Raw genomic sequence first — 22,775 nt, forward strand, 5'->3', positions numbered from 1 at the left:
GTGGGATCCTGCCCAGGCTCTGGGGGCTCCCTGGAAGAATCTGTGATGTGCTGGGTTTGTCTGTGGTGATGTCTCCTCCGTGGAAGTCATGGAGCTCCCAGTTTAGAAGGGAAATGCTTTGAGGGGAAGTGTGGTACAGAGGGAGCACGTGAGAGTGGTCAGTGCAACGCTTGTGTTTTTTCTTATATCTTTTTTTTCCTTCCTAATTTCCATGAGTTAGAGATGACGATGACTCATGGCTTGGAACACACTTTAAATCCCTGAGGTGCTCATTGCCGCCTACTATCACGTATTGAATTTCTGACATACCGGAGGGATGTCTGCAGAGAAACTCTGATGTGCAATTATAAAATGTTGTAGCTTTATGTTGTTTGCATAGGAGCCATTAGCATGGTATAACTGGGAAAATAAATGCAGCTTTATTCTTGCTCTTGATTTCCCATGGGCATGGCAGTTCAGCAACTGTGTTCTGTCTTTTTCTAGGATGTTGACACATGTGGACCAACAGTGACATCCTTTTTCAGCAATGCTGTCTTTGCTCCCTCCTGCATTCAGAAGCATCTAGAGAGATTTTTTGCAGAAGGTAGGTTCTGACTTTTCAGCTGGATGGCTGTTATTTCTCGTCTGGGTTAGAAGAACCATTAGCTGTTACCAGGGGAGTGGTAATTAATCTGAGGGATACTAACTCGCTGCAGGTGAGAGGGGATTAACCTTAGCTTGGGTTCCACTTGCACAAATGCTTGGGGAAAATGTGATAAAATGGAGTCTGGAGAATGCAGGAGCTCTTTGAGAAGGGCTTGGCAGTCACAGGACATGGTTGGCTTAAATTGCATAGATGTGTGCCTTGGTAATAAACCTCTTTTTAAAGAAAGCTCATGCTCCCTGCCTTTTTCTGCTTAGTCAGCATCCTTGTTTATTTAAAATCTTTCAAATAAATAAATTAAAAGGGAGAATGGCTGCACAGGATGTGCAATTAACATAATTTTTAATTTAAATCTTGGGTGAATTTTTTTCTCGAAAAAAATCTTAACCTTGTATTGAAATAAACAGTTGGGCAGCCTCATTTTCTACCATCAAGTTGTAGTTTCTACCTCTTTTTTTTTTTTTTTTTTTGTCCTCTGAACTTAAATTTGTTTTACATTGCCGATAGGATTGAGATGCAGAACTTCCCAATAAACAGCGTAGAAGGGAAACCAGTTACCTGTGGTGGCTTTTAACAAGTAAAAGTGAAGAGATTGTTTGGGGTTTTTTTTAATAAATGTGTGTACCTGCTGCTCCTTTAGGGTGTGACCTTTGGAGTGTTGCTTGTGGGTTCACTGTGTGTCCAGCTCCATGCAAACCTCTTGTGTGAATTCTACAAATATAGAATTCATAGTGTGAACTACCACTACAAAATTAGTGGCTGGAGTTTTTTGATGGGGTGTCAGCCTTTAGCCTGACTGCAGAGTTCTGCATCTTGTTATTTTCCTCCAGTACATTCCTCAGCACTTAAGTGGTATTTTTTTACTTTATCAGAAACAGTGTTTTTGACTCCACCAAATGTTTCTTTGGGGTGATACTGTGGTATAGCAACTTTCCATTTTTGCTGCTGGATGCTAAAGTTTAACAATTGTCAGGTTTTGCTTCAAGAGCAACAAATTGCTGGGAAGAAGAGAAAGAATAAATGAGCTTGGATCCGAGACTGTTCACTTACCAGACTGAAATGTTTTCAGTCTCTCTGGGTTTATACCTTGGGGTCACAGCAGTTACACTGAGACTGCAGTGACAGCAGCTCTGTATTAACATGCAATATCTTGACCAGTAATTGTTGAAAACTACGGGTGACTTGAATACCTTAATTGTCTCCTGTTGGGAAATTGGCTCCCAGTGAATTCATTGTCATTCTACAGGTCGATTCCCTTCCTGAAGCTTCTGTTTGGGATTAGCAGAGCCCAGTGCCAGGCTGGGTAGGCTGTTCCCAGTGCTGTGTCTTGTCTCTCTGTGGAATACCTGATTTCCTCGGGAGAGAGCCCAGCAGCTCCTTCCTGCCCACTGCAGCTCCGAAGGAGCTGTGGCTGGGTCTCTCAGGGATCAAAAGCTGCCAGCAGCAGCTTTAACAGAGGAGTTGATGCTCGTAGAGGCATTAATTGCCATGTGAGTTTGTGCTGCTGTGCTGAGGCGGAGCATCTGTATCCCGAGAGCTTTGCCTCCAGTTTTAGGTCACGCACTCCCCTGTAGGCTGTTGTAGAGGGGAGTGTTTTTCTCTGAATTAGCAGTAGCAGCAGACAAGAAATGCAATCCTTGGCAGAGCTTAGAGTTTGCTTTGCCCCAAGGCTGAGGCTCCACTCATTTCTCTTGCCTGAAGGATTTTACAGGGCTGATGAGGTGACCAAGTGGTCATTAGTTCTCTGGGCAGGTGAGGGGAAATTGCCTCCAGAACGGTGTTCACAGGAAAATGAATCCCTGCTCTTGCGTCACCAGAGAACGAGTAACGTCTGTGAGTTGGCAGGTAGGGAGTGTAGGGAGAGAAATGGGTTTTAAACCTTGTCAGGGAATGCAGTGTTTATGGAGACGAAAAGCTAAATCACCATGGCCAGGAAAATACCGTAGGCACTGGGTAATTTCCCCCTCTGTTCTGCCAGCATCACTGTGCAGCACTTTGTTTTTCCAAACCTGAAGTCTTTCAATCCAAACTGCTGGACAGAATGAAAATGTTGGGAGAATGTTCCTCTGCAAATCATCCTTGGGAGTGTTTTGCATGGAACTATTTCAAAATCTAGGAAAGTGTCCTCAATTCCTGCAGTGAGCAGAGCCCGAGGGACGCGAGTGCGGACGTGAGCCGTGTGTGCCGGTGATGTTGGGAGCTGTGGGACCTGGGCAGGGAGCCAGGGGAACGCAGTGTGATGGGGAGATGGAGTATGCTAGTGTAGAATGAGGAGGGACCTGCTGCTCTGTCCCTCAGCATCCTCACTTCCAGCTGTCCAGAGGCACTGTGCTGCCTTTTTGTGCTTCCACTGCTCCTGCAGCAAAAGAAGCCTGGATGGGATGTTTTCTGTCTGTAAGAAGAGGCAGGGGCTGACACTGGACAGGAGGATAGTAAGAGGGGAAAGTAGATGAGGTGGAATCCAAGGGTGCCTGAGAAGATGTGAGGCAGGCTGGGGACAGGGGCCTTGTGCACTGGGGAAGTGATGTCCCCTCTAAGCCATTTGTAACGTTGTTGAAGGAGTGTGTCGTGTCCTGCCAAAAGGAAGCACAGCTTTGCTTTGCACTTGGCTCCTTCTAATGCCCTTCCAGCACTCCCTGCCTTGCTTGCAGTGCCTGTCCCTGCGCCTGTGCCATGCTGGGCTGTGATTTTCCACCCCTGGCTGTGTAATGTGACCAGCTCTTCTCCTTCCAGAGCCTTATGTCCTTTTATATGGACACAGATTGGGCCTGGACCTTACTTCTACTGCACCCTGTATTTACCAGGGGACTTAGTGTGGGACCCATGACATGAGAATTGAACCCCTTGTAAGGGGTGAGCTTGTGAAAACCAACTAAATGCAGAGAAATCAGTCTTCATGTTGGATCCTTCATCAACTAGATTGAAAAACTCACTGTAAAGAGTTAGATCGAGGTGATAACACTCCAGGGAGCTGGGTGATGGCTGCTTTTGTACCGGCAAGGAGAGGAGCCCTGTTTGGCAGCGTAATGAAGCAGCACAATTGTGACATTCCCCTGTCTCAGGGTGTAAAGGTTGTGGGTTAGTGTGGCACTTGTTACTGTGCCAGGCAGGGAGAAGGGGGAGCTGAGAGGTGAGGAAAGGGGAATGGGATCTTTTAAAGGTGGGAGGGAGCTACAGGTAAACCTGGTTAGACCTGACAGACAGGACAGAAATGTTTGGAAAGGTACAGAAGGACCCTTTTTCAAAAAGAAGGGGTCTACAGAGTCTCCTGTATAATCTGGAACTATGAAATTTCTCATGGAAACGGGTGAGTTTTTCTTCTGGTGGTTTTCCTCCTTTTACAATAGAAACACAAGACACGAGGAACTGTTTGGACATAGGTTTTTAACTGGGAGGAAAGAGCTGTGACGCTGCTGTGGTTGTAACCACAAACTAACTGACAGTTTCCTGCTGCAAGTAACTTTCTATAGATGTAAACCTCCTTCATTTGTGTTTGTTTTTCTGTGCTGTTTAAATATCTGAGAAAGGTTCTGTTGCTGCTAGGCTTCTATTTTTTGACAAAGTCTTTGTTGTACTAATTTTGGGGGTTGGTGGCATGAAGAGAGATCATTACAGCACTGATACAAACTTAAGTGGAGTCCAAAAAGTTTCTGTGTTTTACAGTCTGGTTTAATGTAGAAGTGAAGAAGTAACCCCATTAAATGTGTGTCAGACTGGTTTTGCAGTTACATTTGCATCTACAAAGCTCTGTTTATTTCTGAGGAGAAAAGATGTCATCATGTGAACCTGCCTGTGTGGCTGAGGCTCTTCATCCGATATTTCCATGGCATCATTACTGGCTTCTAATTCTCCTGCCTCCTTCCCACCCTTCTCCCCTGTGATGTGTTAAATATCACAGCTGCAAAAATGAGGGCACGTTTTTTCCCTGCTGTTCCCATTCCAGCTGGAAAACTTGGACAGAACTTTCCCTTGTGGTTTGTGATATTGTAAATAAAGGCTTGGGAGGTCACACGTTTTCCATCTCAAGTTATTTTGATTCCAGTGCTGGAATGGGAGGGGAGGAGAGGAATAAAAATAAAAACAAAAACAAAACCAAAACCTCAAACTGTTGTAGCTTATTGTGGGAAAAAGAGCTCATTAATGCAAAGGGGAAGCAATTGGAAAAAAGGCCTTTGCAAGGAGGACTTAGTCTTTGACTGAAGCTATGACTTGGATAATTAGGGTCGAAGATTTCAAAGGAATCTTCTGTAAAGCTTTGAAATAAAAGTTATCTACAAAGCAGAGGCCCTGAACACCAACTCCTGTGATCTGGGGCTGTTGCTGGGCAGTTGTTATCTGCCTTTAGAGGTTCATCAGCCTGACTATAGGCATGTGGGTGAGTAATTTTACCTATGTCCCTCTGAATGTGGTTACTCATACCCTTAAATGTCAGTTAAGTGGGCTTTAGGTGTGGAGTTGAGAAATTGTGGTTGTAAGGTCTTGCTGGCTGTGGTTGGGCGAGCCGGAGTCGCGTCCGCAGCCCGGGCAGTACCCCACGGGCTGAGGCATGGGGGGTGGGAAACCTGTTTGCACATTTTCTCAAGATTAATGGTGCAGTTCAGCCTTCTGAAAATGCCCACAGAATCGTGGCTGTTGCTGCTGCTGTTCACAGCTGGTGTCCTACATCTGCAGACTTGGTCTCCTCAGCTGCGTCCCTTCTCATGTTGGTGTTTGAGGCTTTGTGTACTCACAGAAAACACTGGTTAGGTGTAACCTTTTAATATTTTTCTCTTTTGATATTTGTATAATCATGTTTTGGATTTATTAAGAAATGAGCTCAGGACAAGGTCCACTGGGCTTTACTACTGTGTGGTGACATGCTGGGTGTGATGAATATTGGTTTACAGAGGAGACATTAACACTTACTGGCAACTGTGTCTGCTCACTTTTGTTGAGTTCTGAAGAGGCCTTTTCCTGGTAATGATTTTTTCTGTTGTTTTTTTTTTATCAAAACAGGATACAAAATGTGAATATAATTTGTCACTGCAGAACTCGCATTGTACCTTGACGCTACAGAAGTATTTCTTTTTCCATAAACTGTTACATTTATAATGTACAGCAGGAACAAAAGAGGAACATTCCACATCTAGATGTTAATCTCTGCACCGGGTAGTCTTTTGATTCAATAACTTTTCTTCCTTGATCTTCTTTTGCGTTTTTTTTTTCTTTAATAGGCACAGGACATATGGACATAAAAAATAATGGCCCAATTTCACCCCTGCTGTAGCTCATTGACGTCATTAAAGCTACAGCAGGGATGACTTGGCCCAGATTCTTTAAAAATAAGACCTGATGAACAACCCCTCCTGGAAAAGCTCTGTGGAGAAGGTTGTCCTAAGCACAGCATAGAGCAGATGCGATGCAATTCACCCCGCCATTCAATAACGTTCCCATTGGTACCATTCCAGTGAGATGCTGGGCCCTTCCTGGAGGGGACAGAAGGCTGCAGATGTGTTCCAGATGAGCTTTTACCATGTCATAATAGTGTGATGGAAAGGGGCAATTAATGAAGTGAGAGAAGGGCACCTAAGGTAGAGGCAGATCTGGGTGGAGACCTCTCTTGGAAGTTGGGGGAGCTGTCTGTGCCTGAGGACTGGGCTTGGCACATAGTGAGGCAGAAGATGGAAATTATCTGTGGAAAAACTGTTGCCCTGAGCAGGTTTTTAGGAAGATGGCTTGGGTGTGTTTTTTATTTTTGTACTTTTTCCTCGTGTCCTCTGAGATGTCTGGGTATTGCCACACAGGGATCAGCCATCTGAACATGGCAGCTCCTGGCACAAGGGAGCACTACAAGGTTCAGTACCTCGAGGTAGGTCTGAGGAGCAGCTGCTTTTTTAGGGCATGTTTCCCTCCTTATAACTGAGCATAGAAATAGAAATTCTAGGTAATGTAGATGAAAAAAGGCAACATAGATCATGGCAAAAATAGTAGATATGACCTTAAATGCTGAGTCTGAATTAAACTGAAAAATATGCTTTCAGATCTGAACACACTGAAAACAGAAAGGTGAAAATGTGAGAGGTTCTCAAGAGCTGTTGACTACTTTCTCTATACTGAAATAGTGGTGGCAGTTCATGGATGGTGACTCCAAAAACCTCCACGCTAATGTACGAAGTGAGTTTTGCTCACTGTTACTTGTTTCTCTCACTGCAGGAAGAAACACCCTTTAGAGGGCAGTCAGAGCCCCAAGCTGTATCTGAGGTGGGTGAATGCTTGATCACTTTTTATACAGCCAGTATTCATTGCCCAGGGTATCTTTTAACTGAATTCTTGGTGGTTATAACTGTGTCTGGCCGAGACAGGTTCTCTTGCAGTGAGTCCAAGAAATCAGATAGTTCTTTTTCCAATGCCAGACTCTTCTGGTCCACTGAATATAACTGCAGGAACATATAGTTCCCAAAAGGAAAATGCTTACTGTGTTTTTGGTGACAGCTGAAGCTAGCTTGGGGGAGGGCAAGATGGAGCAAATGGCACTTGTCTGCTTATGAGAGCATGTTCGTTTTAAGGGAATTGGAGTTGGAAAGTTTTTTGCAGTGAAAAGCCAGAATAGTGTCAAAGTGACATTGACTAGTATAAATAGTGAAGGGAGAATTAAATCTTTAAAATATATTCAGACCTTTGATTAGTCATCCAAAACTCTGCTGGTAAGACAGGGAAAGAAAGCTGGGCTTAACCTGATAAGTGTCCTTCTAATGGTGGAAAAAATCAGAAAACCCAAGAATTTAATTCATGATATCCAGAGAGACCATGCAGCAGCTGGCAGCAGACTGCTAAGGAAGAGTATTAATCCTAGAGGAAACGGGGGGAAAAGGTAGCTGAAAACTCTGCAGCCTTAAGGACTTTTGGAAGTAAAAGATACTTGACGTAATGCAGATAAGGGTGATAAGCTTATTTTATTGCATAGAATACACTCTTGTCTGATTAAACTATCTTGCTTTGAGGTTCTCTTTCCTTGTATTGTCTTCATCCATTTCAAGCTCCCTTATGTCATTGTGGATGGACCTATTTAGGGTCTAACTCTGCTTTTACCGAGGTCAAAAGCAAAATTTGATGGGTGTGAAGAGAACCTGCCCTGGGACTTGAACTGAACCCCCACCATCTCTTTCTAACCAGATTGATGAGCAGCATGGGTTGAATATTTATGCCAGATCCAATAAGACCTTGATGATTGCAGAGAAGGGTTGAAGAGGGGATTCTACCTGAGTGAAAGAATGTATGAAAATTTTGAATTATATATCTTTGTGACTGACCCGTAGCAGTTAATTTTTCAGAGCCAAGGCTACATTGTCATGGGTTTTAGCAGAGTAGAGAAATGATTAATTTCTGGGGTATGCAGAGATCTTTCTTAATAATCAGAAGTGTGTCATCTGGTTGAAAATACAATTTTTCAGGAGGGAGGGAAGCTGTAAATGGGCAGCAGCTCGTTGTTATGGATGCAGTTAGGCAGAGCACACGCATCCCTGTGAACCAAGCCCAGCTCCCTCTCCGTGGCACTCAGGCAGTGCTGGGAAATGATGAGCTCCAGCCAAGTCTGGTTTCCCATCCTCTAGAACGTCAGCATGTGGATGTCATGCTGCACACGCGTCCCCAGGCTGTGGAGGGGTTATCAGGGAGATAGCCTGGCTGAACCCCAGCACTCAGAGTGTCTTGGGGCCACTTGTGATGGTATCTCAGCTTCACAGCCTTGAGTGGAAACTCCAGGAAATTCCAGTTCCTACTGAGGCAGTGTGTTCTGCAGTGCTGGTCTGTTAATCCCTGTGCACGGGCTGTGAGGAGGATTCACCAGCACACGCAGTGACAGATTCACATACCTGTTTTGTTTATGAAGAGTTACGAGCTGAAATCAATATGCAGATCAGGAGTGCTCTGAGTACCTAAAGAAAATCCTTTGACTGTGGTTTCTGCGTCATCCCAGCAGTTTATTAAAAAATAGAAAGCAAAAGAGGGGGATGCAAATACCATCCGTATTTATTCAGATTAAAAAGGAGTGTGGGGATGGAGCCATAGGGAGAAGGGGAACTGTTCAGTGCTGAAGGAGACCTTTCAATTTATTTGATGGGAAATTTTAATCTATTCTGGATGATTTAACTGTTAAGCTCTAGAGCAATAGACTGATTTCAGCTCATCACCTGCTAAGTGTTTGGGTTCTGCTTGGTGCTCTCAAGTCCTGTAGAGGCCCACGAGGTTCAGCTCTATTCCTCAGAGCTCACAGAGAGTAGGAAAGAATGAGGTAAAGGAAACTTTTTAAAAACACTGTTTGTGTTTATAAAAGAACAAAGAAAATAACCTTTAAATTAATTTGAGCTATCCCCTTGATCAATGACTCTAGTTTGTCCACTAATTCTTCTGTATATATAGGTAGAACACCGCCTACCAATAAAAGTTCTTTTAGTTTCTTACTATTTTGAGGTTTATTTTGATGGATTATGTTTCTAGGTAACTGTTGAAGGTTATTTCTGGGAAATGCTGCCAGAATGTTTATTAACATGTGACTAGACCCAGGTAGAGTCCCTTGAGAAAATCTGGCTCTTCTGTGCACCCTCAGCGAGGGGCAGTGACTGTGCTGAAGGGTGCGAGTGCTCCCAGTTCCCTGCCCACGCTGGGCCTGGAAATAACTCTGTCAATAGTAGAAATGTCACAGCAGGAATGACTCGCTAGATGTGCCCAATTCCATTTATCTAAATGAGCTGTGAGCCTGGATTTAACATGCTGTTTCATAGTTAAGATAAGAGTCACATGAATTAGATTATTGTCGGGGAAAAAAAGAGGGGTGCTGATATAAATACTTCTGTGGGAAGTTTGGAGAGCATTAGCAAGTCTTTTTACTTTTATGAACAGTAGTGGTCAAAGCAGTTTCCTGCAAGAGATGCTTTCCGCATGATAGGAACTCCAGTCATTAAAAAAGCATGAGTCGGATTAAGAAGTGTAGGGTTATTTTAATTTGCCTTTGAGTCTTCAGATGTCACTGTAAGCTTTAATCAGCAGCTGTGCCAGTGAGGAGCTACCACGTGAAATGGAAGGGGAGGATGTGGGCAGAGATGCTCCTGGCTGAGTGGTTCAGGGGCTCCCCTGCACCCCAAAGGGTCCTGCCCCACAGGTGCTCACTTCTCCAGGATTACATGAGCACTTGTGACCCTTTTGTGGCCTTGTCAGCAACAGCCAAAGCTGTCCCTGTGGTTCGTGGAGCTGAGAACGTGTTCAGCAGAGGGGCTGGCATATGGACAGTTGGGTGGGTACCCAAGAGCACTCCTGATGCAGTGTGAGACTCCTGGGTAAGAATGTGTAGCAGAGATGCTACAGGTCTTGTGACATAAACAGCTGGCACCTGACTGTCTCCTGGGCAGTTGTCTGGTGCTGTTCTTTTAGGTGGACTTCAAAATACTATTTCCTCTTCTGTCTGGGAGTTTCCTCTGCATGTGAAACAAACTCCATGAGCCCTTTGTCTTTTGTTTCACACCACCCTTAGGGCCTGTGGTGCCTATTGCTTTGAGCATGGCTGTGTTCCCTTGGGTTCAGTGGGATATACAGCAATGACAAATGTTAACAGCTCAAATTCTTTTTTCTGTGTATGCTTAATATGCAAAATGTCATCTGTGTTGTGTCAGAGGCAGTGATGAGCAGTTCTCTCCCTCCCTGTGTTCTCAGGGCACGGGTGCTCAATTTTGGCCCAGTACCAGTGATTTTGTCATGAGGAGCCAGAAACAGGAAGGCATGGAGGGTGTCCCTTCTCAAGGTCATGGTGGGTACAGCACTGCTGAACTTCCGATAACCCGGAGGGGAGGGACTGTCCCAGCACTGCGACTTTGCTGGGGACATTCTTAATGCTCATGTCTGGGTGGATGGCTCTGTTCTGCAGGTCACAGTCAGGGACAAAGGCATATTCCCTGGACAGGATGGCAGGAAGTTCAGGAGGTGGGACAGCAGGAAGCAGTTCTCCTGCTGGTGGAAAACCTGCTGCTGGCAGAGCTCCTGCTGGTGGAAAACCTGCGCTTGTTCTTATTTCTGCTCTGGTTCTGTGTTGGTTTGTGTTGAATTTTGTGGCATGTTCAGGGCAGTACCTGCCATCCCTCTACACAGCTGTACTTACTTCTCTTGTTATCACCATGGCTGTTCACTAGCGATAAAGGAGAAGCAGAAGAGGACCAGGATCCTGATACTTGGGAACGGGGCAATGCTTTCATTTGAATTTGTCTCTTGTGCTGGACAGAGTTGAGACACTGTGGAGATCTGCTTCCTTGAAGACCTGAAATGTGCTTTTATTGACTACTCAAACTTTGAAATCATGGTGGGAGAAAGTAGCAAAAACTATTGGAAAGCTTCCCTCCCCACATTTTCGTGCTGTCTTAATAGCTGCCTCTTATGAATTGAAATAGCCCCCTGTGCCATTCCCTTTATTTTAAATATAAGCTTGCCTCTACTGCAAATTAATACGTTCATTTAATAGCACAGTTGCCTTAAATCAAGTGGCTTCAGTGTTGCCAAACTCGTGTTGCTGGTAGCTCGGGGGAATATTCTGCCCAGCAGAGACACAGAGATGTGCTGCTGCTGCATCTTCTGTGCTGTGACCATCTGACACTGGACTTCTTTTGCAGAAGAGCAGGGTCTGGTAACTCACACTACCAACCTTTCATAATCCTCCCTGCCATGCTGATTTAAGGGAAAGTGTCAATTCTCCATCTCCTTCCACCCATGCCATCACACACACCCTGACTGTTGCACTTGCCAGCTTTCCTTGCCTGTGGAATCTGCCTCTTTCTCGTATCAATGCCTGGCATCAAAGTGGAGTGTGGGGGAGTGCAGGGTGCTGGCTGGTTTTGCTGAGGTGTTACCTGGGCTACTCCCAATAGCTCTTGAGCTATGGGGTGCTGCTTCCTGCTGTCAAAGCAGAGGAGTAGCTCTGGCCAGGGGCTAAACTACACTGGGCTGTGCTTTTGGAGATTAAGCTGATTGCAGATCTCTCATAAATAAATCTTTCTGTAGTAATAAATAAATGCCTGCAATAGTTGCATTATTACAGTTCATGGAAGCTTTCAGAAAGAAAAATTTCCTGAATGAGCCGTTTCTTCAGTCTCAGCTGGCTTTTAAGGATTGGTGTCATTAATTGAATTTTGGCTTTTCTTCTGGAACAGAGCCTGTGCTCTTTGCTTGAGCACAGGCTGGTGCACATGAAAGAGAATGGGAGGAGGTAAAGTATGCGTGGTTTCTGTGGCTTTCAGGTTACTGGGAAGAGTGGGCAGCCTTTCAGTGGGGCTGCCTTATACTTGGGTCTTTGAGAGTGTGAGGCTTTCCCCACTGAAGCCCATGTCGTGGTTGTTGGTTGGCTGTAGACACCTGGCTGCTTGTCTGCTGCTGACTCATTCTTCCTGCAAAATTTCTCTTAAAAACCCAAAACGTTGTCTCTATGTTACAAGTAGCCAGATTTTTCTTTCTACAGGGTACGATACTTGCTGGAAATCGATCTTGCCTAATCCAGAGCATCGCAAATGTAATAATTAAGTGCTCCTTAATTTCCATAATCATTTGGTGGGGAGACAATAGCTTCTTTTTTAAAACTGGGCTTTGTCTTTTGAAAATACTCTGACCAGCGTTACATAAAAACCATATTGCAGCCCACCCTTAATAGCCACTAATTAGAGGGTCCTTTGTGAAGTGTTATCTGTTTCTGACATAAATTAATTAATATGGAACCAGCAAAATTCCTATGGAAACAAAACAGAAGTAAATTTAATACCAGATAAATGTGTATTCTGGGCTATGAAAGTGATCACGAAACTCATTTCTTAAGAGGACCAGTAGAAGAACAAACAAATCTACAGAGATGTGGTTGTAAGCCTCAGCTAGAAATGTATGTTTGTGGACATAATTAAACTTTAGTTACTAATGTATTGTCCTCAGTCTTGGCAGAGAGCTGTACTTGGGCTGTGGCTACACGTCCAAAGCATTTTTACTGGATTAACTTCTCTGTGCAGCCTGGTCTGGAGCTCTGAAAGCACTTGCTTCTTCAGTGACTGCTCTGCATCTCAGCTCCAAGAGCACATGAATCCTTTCCTATGGCCATGGGTGGCTGTCCCTGACCTGTGCTGGGGGAGGCAGGGGGCCACTGGATAGACAGTCCTCCAAGAGCAGCTTGAGGAAGGGTGAAGTGTGTGAAGGTGATGCTTCATGATTCACTTTTTGCATTGCAAATCCTGTTTCGTAAGTAAGCCGCTTCCACCGATACCTTAAGCGATTTATTATCTCTCAGGGCTTTTCTTCACCCTGGAAAAAAACAAAAGACAATCAGTGTGTTTGAAACCTCTGTGCTGAGCATTATATGATTAAGTTGTAATTTTGAAGCGACGCGTTTGGGCATATAATTTTCACGACCATCTTTGCTTTCAGAGGCCATAAAATACTGGTTCCAGCTGTAATGAAGTGCTGTACCTACTTACTATGTTCCTATCATTCTGTGTGTCTTTTGTTTAAATTATTAAATCACAGTGGCAATGGCCATAATAATGTGGTTGTTTTATGTCTTGGAACAGGGGAAAATAATTTTATTTAGTTGGAATAATGTAATTTTAACATGCCTCTGGGTTAGAGTTAAAGGGGGAGGTGATGCAGGTGGCTGGCAAGGCAGTGCTGTTCTCTTGATGATTTTCTGCAACGAATTCCACAGCCGTGGAGTGGCAGCATATTTGTTTTTAATGGAACAACTTGTGAGCAAACACTGGGATATTTATGATGACAAGGAAAGCACTAGAAAAATAGAGGCTATAAAATCCCACTCGTTAAGGGCAGCACATGGATAATTGGCTCAGTCAGGTGCATCTCAGGGGAGATGTGGATCTGAGATCTGGCCCAAGCCATTACAGGCAAAACACTTGAGCTCTTTGCACCTCTGAAGGCCATCTGTAGGGTAGGCAGCTCTGCCTGGGTGGTTTTGTGAGGCAAAGTGCCAGGGAAGGACTTGGAGATCCTCTGATGGAAACTGCTTTAGAGATAAGGTGTTTATTTCCCCTTTTGAAGTGAAAAGATGTGTGATGGTTTCTTGAATCAGGATGACTGCACCAATTCAGATCTAATTTGATAAATGAAGTATAAAGGCCCAGTGAATGACCTTCTGTAAAATACAAGGGTGCCTGAACCATTTGTTCTCTAAATCTTGCTTCACATCTCTGTGTTTCCTGCTCATGCTGTTCATTAGTCTCCTGTTGTTTTGGGGCTGATAATGGATAGCTGAGTGGTGATGCTGAAAACAAAGCTCCTGTATAAACAACCTGCTTTTCTTGGCATAAATTCTTGTGGGCATGGGGCACAAACCCTTCTCTTTTTACCTTTCTTTGTGTTTGTAGCTGGGCCCTGACATATATTAGTGCTCCTTAGGTAGCCCCTCGAAGTCCAGTTGATCGAGGCATCTCTTCCCTTGGTGAAAGCTTACACTGCTGTGGCTGCAGCACAGACTGTGGTTTCTTTCCAAATGAATCATGAGGGTTTTACAAGCTGTAAAACTTCTCTGGAGGGCTTAAGGGTGTGACCAGCTTACAAGCGTGGGTGAATTTTTTTTTTTTTCTTTTTTTTTCTTTTTTTTTCTTTTTCTGGTTCAGGGGCTGAATATATCCTGAATATCTGCTTGGTGTTTTAGATTGCCAGCAGGATTTGTTTTGCCTTCAGATGGGATGCAGCACAATCCCAGAGTTTTGTGGCTGCCTGCAAAGCTTTGCTGGGACTCCCTTGGGAACTGAGTATAGGGAGTGATAAAACTTCATTAGTGTAAGTTCCTCCAACCAACGTAAACCTTTTACGAGCAATAAACTTATGCATTTGGAGGACAAAATCACCCAATTCTCTGGCTGGGCTTTGCTTAAGGTAAATGTGTCTTTTTGCCTTCTGCAGCAGCTCTTTGCCTGGGGAGGCAGATTTGACCAGTCCAGCTGAGTCCAAACCACTTTTCTCCCAAGACATTTGCTCTCCTGGTATTCCATGTTTGGTGGAAGAGCCCTGCGAAGGGGACTGTGACTTGGCAGAGCTTGTTCCCTTGGGCTCATCCCTTGCCTATTGGGCTCTTCTGGCAGGGGGCTCACAGCTGGGAGGCTTTGCCATGCTGAGGTCTGGGATGTGCTGTCCTGCTCTGCCACTGCCTGGACTTGGAACGTGTGAGCAGCCCTGGGGAGAGCTGGCACATCCACACTTGTCTCAGGCGTGTGTGCTGGGCAGGGAAAACCTGGAAACCAAGGGTGTTTGCAGTAGTTTTGAGCTTTGGGTAGGGGCCTATAGGAGCATTTCTTGCACAGTGTCTCCCAGGGCTCATCCCAGGTTCCTGCAGCTGGTCCCTCTATTCTGACAGCCTTGGCTGCCCCAAAGAGAGACTTCTCCAGAGCAGGGCACTGGCCAAGAAATCTGGAGCTGGCAGTGATACAGAGCTGGCAGAGGACAAGCCAAGCAGGTAGGAACTGTCAGGAAATTAGAGGGGAATATTTCTTTTCCGTTTTTCAGGCATATGCCAAGGGTAGGTGGTTCAGAAGGGGAATACCTGGCACAGTATGATGGCAACTTACCCAGCTGCCCTAACAGGATACTTTTGCCAGGAACCTTTGGACCTATTCTTTGTGGTGTAAATAAAATCAAATAAATAAAATACTTGTTACTATAAATAAAACGGAATGAGTATGATTACCTGGAGTCTCTGGAGGCACCTCACACGGTCAGCATTTGTTCCTTTCTCCCTCTGCAAGCAATTACTGGAGAAAGAGGGAGCCATCAGTGTGCACAGGCATCAGCCAGGCAGCATGGAGGCTCATAATAACTTTCTTCTATGATAAAGGAGATATTTTTATAGTCTGAATTTTTTATTTTACTTTCCCCCTGGTGGGAGAGAATTACTGGTGATGATAGTTGGTAGGCCAGCTCCTGTTGGGAAGCACTGAATGGAGGAAGGATTTATTGAAGGGAATGTGTGGCAAAATCCTTTATAACACACGGGGTTTTTTTCCCCCCTTTATTTAAAGAGGTTGTTTATAACTAAGAGACCATTAGTGCCCAGGAGGTAATTTTGTTGTAGCAGTACCTTATTGAATGAAAGCTTGGTAGTCTGTTTCTGGATGGAAGCCTTGGGAACAGCTCCTGTGTAATGCTGTACCTAAGCTTTTTTTTCATTTCTCCTTTTTTCTACTTTAAATTGCAGTTGGTGCCGTTCCTTCCCATGTAGTTGAGCAAACAGCTTTGTGAAGTACATGTCAGCATTTGAATTATGCTTCTCATTTACTGTAGCCAGTTCCAGGCCTCTCCTTTCACCCCCAGGGTTTCTAGAAGGTTTCTTGACAAATCTCCCTTTTCACCCCCAGCAGCCCAGAGACAAAAACCCAGGAGCTCCTTTGTGTGCTGCTTGGCTGCTTTGCCTGGCTTGCTGATGGAGTTGGAGAAATTCTGTGTTCTTTGCAAAGGATACTAAAATTGGAGGGTGGCAGAAATGTCAGGTTACTGCCCACAGCTCTGCCTGTGCTAAGGAGCAGTCTGAACTTACCAGTGTAAAACCCTCCACACAAGGGAGTGAACAACACGGATTGACTGGTGTGGGATGCTGAGCACTCAACATCCCATGTAAAGTGGGGTTTGTTACTTCTGGCTTGAATACTGACCTCACACTAATAATCCTATGTTTAAAGCATCTGCCAATCTTTCCCCACTGTAGCTGTTAAGAGATAAGAGAGAGAAGTGTATGGCAAAGACTGAGGATCATTGCAGGAGCTGTGTTCCTGTTTGGTTTAAAATAATCTTTCATGTGATCAAAGAAAGGGTGATGTGTTCCTAATTATCTCCACTGTAAAATCTTTTGAGCTGTTGCTGCAGGATGTCTAATCTAGAAACCTCTCTTGGTGATAAAAATGGTGAGGGAAGGTCATGTGTATTTCGCTTCTTGCCCCTTTTACCCTCCCTTTAGTTAAAGCATTTGGGCTGGAATACACTGAGCTACCCAGGTGCAGAGGATATTACAGATTTCCATATTGCAAGCCCTAATTTTAGCTTCACTCTGCAGGGTTCATGCCAATATTCACCCACTTGCATTTGCACTTTGGGTAGCACTCATTACACAGTGTGAGCTCCGCACATGTGCCGCTCCTTCTGCAGGGGTGATTTGTGTTCCCACAGCCACACAGTGGGGTCTGCGTGGGGCAGGGGCTGGTGGGAGGCTGCTCACAGCTGTGGATGTTTCCCTGCAGAGCGCTGGGCTCGCTGCAGCCTCTTGGAGCCAGTTGGGTGGGAGGAGGGGGAAGAGAGCTCTGTAATTCCCTTCTGCTCTTCAGCGAAGTAGAGAAATGGCTCTGCATTGCACGTTGTGCACTTTGACTGTGGAAGGACTCCCAGTCCAATTTGTCAAGGCAGAGACTTGACGTGAGTCCAAATGTACTTGACAATAGTCTCTCTGCTGTCAAAACCTCTCCTCCTCCTGTGATAAAAACACAGCTCCAAAAAACACTGCTCTCCTTCCTTCCTGTGGCTCTTAAGAAAGACTCTGCATCCCAGAGCTGCTCTGGGGAGGAAGTTTTTTCCTGGATTCAAAGCACTTACCCATTTCCCATTAAAAAGATTTGACAGAGCAGCGGATTCAAAACAAGATAGCCAGAGAGAATTTGGATTTATGCTTTCTTTAATTGGCCCACATAAGATTTTATTTACTGATAGTGTCCAAAGGGAGTTGTCGAAATATTGCAGAAAGAGTGAACGTGTCCATTGTGGTAATGTGCTTTTGATAAATGCATTATGGCATAGTTATGAAGTCAGGAAGAAGCCTTAATTACTGTTATGAAGCCATTAGAGTCTAAAGCAGCAATTTGAGCTCTTGTTGCAATTGTGTTTTATATTTCTTCACCGAAGACTTCAGCACCAAAAAAAGTGCTTGTTTTAGAAGGCAATTTATGCTTTTTATTTCCTTTGCGTTTTTAAAATGGTGCAGAAGTGACTGTGATAGCAGTGAGCTCCATGGATTCACATAAATAAAAAAATCCCACAGCCTTTGTGCAGAGCATGTATGGGAAATTCATACAGGGAAGTGATGCCATGTGGCCTGCTGATTGTTTTCTTCTGTTATCCATAAGAAATTACTGAGCTTGATTCTCCCATCATAAGAAAAAAAAAAAATAGAGGGAGAGAGGGCAGAATTGGTCTCCAGGAATCTCGTGTAAATCTTCCTCTGGGGTGAGGGAAGGAGAAAAACTGGTCTTGGAAACTTCTTATTAATGAAAATTGCTTTGGGGGATCAGTCAGTGTTATAATAACCTACAGATGGGGTCAACAAATTGTCTGTCCCTGGAAGCCTCTGTTTTCCACATCAGCTGTTCCCCAGCACAGCCAGAGTCTCACTTGGGTCTCCCCTGACAGCCACCACAAAGCAAATTATTTGGAGCTGACTCTTCTACCAAAAATGTGTGCAAAATAAAAAAAGCTTTGTTTTTAGATGTTTAGGATCTTTTTATCTTTTAAGTTATTCAACAAAAGACTGTTTAATGCTCACTCACCTGTTTTTAGTGCTTTGTAAATGTTCTTTGACTCTCGTGTAGCACATTATTTATAGCAGATGTTAATTTAATGGCGTGAACTCTGTTACTGTTCAGCACACAAGCATCTTAATTTCAAAAACAAAGCTGACAAACGGGGTTGTAAATCAAAGGTTAACAGGCATAGCAACACGAAGGCATTGTTTGCTTGGTTGTTAAACTGATACTGAGCTGCCTTCTTAAATAGAATATTTCTTTAGCGACAGGAAGGCTAAGTATAAGTCGTACTGTTATGAGAAAGGAGGAATGATCCTTACTTAGTGTTTTTCCAAAGCTGATTGCTTAAAATAATTGCAGGTGCAACATGGTAGTGCTGATGGTTTTTACAGCAGCTGTGGGAAGCAGCTGTCAGTGCCTCCAGCCACTCTGGGGGCTCCAAGCTGCCTCTCACTTGGCCTTAGTCTGGGCTCTGACTTCTGGCTGTTCCTTGGAATAGATTGCCCAGACAAGCTGTGGCTGCTCCATCCCTGGAAGTTTCTGTGATTCTAGAGAGCAGTGAGGCACTTTGCTCATAAGGTTTAGTTAGAAAGCACCAGTTAAAAGAGCCCTTCCCAAGAACAGGGATATATCCCTGGTGCACCGAACCTCCCAGGGCAGGCAGGCTGGCAGGATGGTGGCCTCCACATCCAGCACTGTGGGGAGTCTTGGGTCATGTTGTTTGTGCTCAGTCTGGGATTCAGCCCCTTCAGTTGATGCTCAAAAGATGTCAGAGATGTTGAGAATGTCTGCTCAATATGTTGAACCAGTTTTTAACTTTCCCAAAGTGTGTTTATCTTTGCTGTCCAGGGTGGTTTGCGAGGGCTCTACTCTTGGGATGGTTTTCTGGTTTGAGTCAGTTACAAGTAATAAAAAAAAAAAAAAATAAAAAAAAAAAAAAAAAAAAAAACAACAAAACCTTCCCAAACTAATCCCTCCCAGCCCCCTCCACCCCCAACACTTAACTGTTCCAAGGCTGTGTGGTTTTTGTCTCCATGTGCTTTCAGCATACTGAGCTGGGGAAGGTGATGATGGTAAATATCACTGCCTTGTTTTCAAAAGCTGTTGGGTAAGATCTCTCATTGCAGCATCTGAAGTATTACTGGAAATATTCAGAACTGTTCCAACAACGTCTCCGGTGTAATTTTTTCTTTTCCAAAAGTCTTTCCCTTCCCTTAATTTTGGGTGGAAGACACTAATCAGAGAGATTCAGGTGTCAGCAAAATGTTCAGGCTCCTGAATCATGCAGCAGAGAGCAAGTGCTGAGACATTCCCCTTCCCTTTGGATAGAAACATTAATTCTCAGAGTGCACCGGGTAGTGCTGCTGCAGCTATCATCATATCTGTGTGTTTTCAAACTAAAAATGCTTCCAGTTATGATGTTTGTCCTGATTGACTATTGTTAGAGGTGTTCTGAAATTTGGGTTGACTTCTTGAAGTCTGACACATGGCATAAAAATTCTCTCTGTGTCTCGTCTCTGTAGAGTGACAACACTACAGATTAAACCTAAGCATTACTACTTCCAAGGTGATCAGCTAAGTATTTTTTCCTCTCCAGAGCACTCTATACACTGGATAGCTGTACAATTAAAATGGATATATCTTTACTTGCTTAATCTAATACCTATCATTTCCTCTTTGTTTCAAATTTGAGTCATTTGGGGCAGTTCATGCTTCAGAGATCTAATTTAAATTAATTTGTTCACAGCTGTGAGCTTGTAAATGTGTTAATCAGGTAATGGGAAGCTCAAAAGAAACACTGGAAGAGTCCAGAAAAAATTTAGGAGGTGATTCCTCTGCTCTCCAGGCACGGTTCTGTTGGCTTGTCATTGTTCCAGTCGGTTTCACCAGCCCCCAGCACAGCCCTTCCACAACTGTGCGTGTATTTATTTAATTCCGAGCATTTGGTGTCAATGTCCATCTTGCAGTTTGGTGCTGTTTGACCATTTTCTAGTTTGTTAAAATGTCCCCCAAAAGATTCCTGCTGAACCTGCGTTTCCACTGAAAGGGGCTGCCCCACTTGTCCCTGCCCCAGTGAGGGGATTTTAACCAATTCAGCTCTGTCCCTTGCAGAGTTTCCTGGGAAGTGTTTCACCCCAGCTACACACACACACCCACACCCACCCACCCACCCCAGTAGATGTTGAAACCAACCATTCGTCTTCAGGCATTTGGGGCAAATGCCACCAGAAAATGGCACAGAGGACAAAAAGTAAATTTGCTTTCTAAAATCCTCTCAGCTATTAACTATTACAGATATAATTAGAAGCACAGGCAAGGATTATTATCCTATAAATGCCTTTCTAGTCTGTTCTGCTTTTGTAACCTTTTCTTTCCATCTGTCATCCTGCCTTGCTGCGTTGTTTCTCCTTGCAGCCTGGCGTCTCCACCATCGTGTCCCATTGCTGCCTCAGTGCTTTGCATTGACTCTGTTTGCTTTTTCCCTCCGTTTACGTCAGAGCTGTCGTTGCTTGGCTCTGCACTGGTGTTCTCGTGAAGCCACCATCACTCAAACAAATAGGTGGTTCTTACTGCTGCAGGGAAATGAAGAGCTGCTCTCTGCAATTGCTCTCTCCCCAGGCTGCACATCTTCCCCCTTTGCCACTTGGTCGATAAGGATTTTTGGAGTTTGTTGTTTTGTTTTTAAAGTGCCTCGGAAGTGGAAGCTTTGTGTCAATTGGTCCCCGCAGGTGCTGGTGTGGGAGGCAGAATGGGTCCCTTGGAGCAGGGATGCAAGTCCATGCTGGAAAACTCCTGTCATGCAGGAGCTGCGTGGACACGGTGGGAAGGAAATTCACAGCTTTCCTGTAAAAACATGCCACAGTTTGCCCAAACCTGTAAACTGGATGCCTGAGAGCCCCTGAGTGGGTAGGGGATGTGCCTCAGCCCCTGGAAGTGCACCTGAGCTCAGATGGCCAAGCCCTTCACTGCCTGCACACTGTGGTGTCCTGGAGCACTGGAGAACCTGGGCAAGAAATCATCTGACGTGATGTGAGGGTGCTGGCCTGAAAAACCCTTGGTAGGAGCCACACAGCTTTTCCTCCCACAGATGGTCACCTCAGGCAGGACCTCTGTAGTGTCATTTTATACGTGCTCTTCCATGTGCCTGTGCCAGTGAGGGCTGAGGGTGCTCAGCATCTCCAGGACTGTGATCCAAGGTGCACAGGCTGGGGCACTCGCTGAGCAGTGCCAGCACCTTGTAAAACAAACAAACCCCCCTAAAATCCACGCTCATCATTTCCCAGACACAGCTGAGATGCTCAGCCTTGCCCAAAGGGAGATCGATGGTGTGTTTGGACTCCCTGTTGCTTTTCGTGGAGGTGAGTGTGTTGATGTTATTTAAGGAGTTGGTACATAATCAGTCTTAAAATTAACTGCCTGCCTGTTGACTTGTCACCCTGCGAATGAAAACACATTGCTTGTAATTTGTTTGACATTATTCTGTCCTGTTGTCAGGCTTCTAATTACATTTAGAACATAACCCAGATGTCTGTCTGTCTCCTGTCTCTCTTTTTTTTTTTTTAATTTTTATTATCATCATCATCATTATTATTATTTATCTTCTTTATTGTCAAACATGGAAGGAAGTATTTCTCTGAAGTGATGGAAGTCTGTTTGTTCCTCTCTGTTTTCAGGAGATTAGTAGGTGGTTGCAGGCTTATCTCTTAAAACTGCTCCTTTTAAAAGAAGATGTCACTTTGGGCATCCAAAATTGCTGATCCGTTGTGACTTTGGACTGACCTTCTGTGTGCTTTAGGGGTATTGAAATATGTTTCTATCTACATTAAAGTATTGCTCTAGGTACTTCTTTCTAAATATGATCACATTCCCCACCTTATTTATTTTTAAAGAAGAGATAAATTGCTTGGGCTTTTAGAAGTTTAAAATATTAATGTATTTAAATATAACAGTGGAAGAGAGGCGAGGCAGAAGGGGTTGCCCTTTCAAAATGTGCACAGGTGAGCAATTTTTTATGGAAGCCGTTGGATAAGCCTGTAATGCTCCTTGCCAACAGTGGCTTCTGATGATTAGCAAAGGAAATTCTCGCTGCCCACTGTGATGTTTTACTGCTCCAGCCCTATCCCGTAGCCAGAATTTTCCTCAAACATCAAGATTTTAAGCACCAGAACCACAATTTTTCTATAGAATACTGGATCACCAATGTAACCAAGACTGGTTTTCCAAAAGCATTAAGTCACTTAAACATCAAAGGGCTGCTACTTCCTTAATGGGACTTCTGAACATTTTACCACTGTTGCCACTTGGAGAAAACTCTGTTGGCCACTGAACAAGCTCCATTCCCCTTGTGGTGGTTTGTTTTTAACTGATTTAAGTTTCCAAAGCAACAGGAGTTTGTGGTAACTGTATTTAGGGATTAGAAACTTGACTCTTGGTCCCTGCTGACTTGGGTTTTTTGGTATTATTGATCACCAACTATCCTAGCTCTGAGCTGTGAGGATTGCTATTATATTTGGACACTGTTTTCTTAGGCAAAAGAGTCAGATCTGGCTAGTTCCAGCAGGGCACAGATTTTTCTGTTCTGCAAAACCTTGTTCAAACAGAGCTCGTGGTAGGGAAGAAGG

General features: G+C 44.3%; 1 protein-coding gene across 2 annotated transcripts in view; it reads left to right on the plus strand.

Annotated features, from left to right (window-relative positions):
* The first annotated feature begins 483 nt into the window (after window positions 1-483).
* Window positions 484-22,775, plus strand: part of LOC121672782 (membrane-associated phosphatidylinositol transfer protein 2-like) — a 91,796-nt gene continuing 69,504 nt past the window's right edge. For both annotated transcript variants that reach the window (XM_042045633.1, XM_042045632.1), the window contains exon 1: window positions 484-583. The gene's annotated coding sequence lies outside the window, so the exon portion shown is untranslated. The remainder of the gene's footprint in view (window positions 584-22,775) is intronic.

The sequence above is a fragment of the Corvus kubaryi genome, unplaced genomic scaffold (assembly GCF_017639235.1).
Source record: "Corvus kubaryi isolate FWS band 111438036 unplaced genomic scaffold, C.kubaryi_AGA036_p1.0 64960, whole genome shotgun sequence".
Lineage (NCBI taxonomy): Eukaryota > Metazoa > Chordata > Aves > Passeriformes > Corvidae > Corvus > Corvus kubaryi.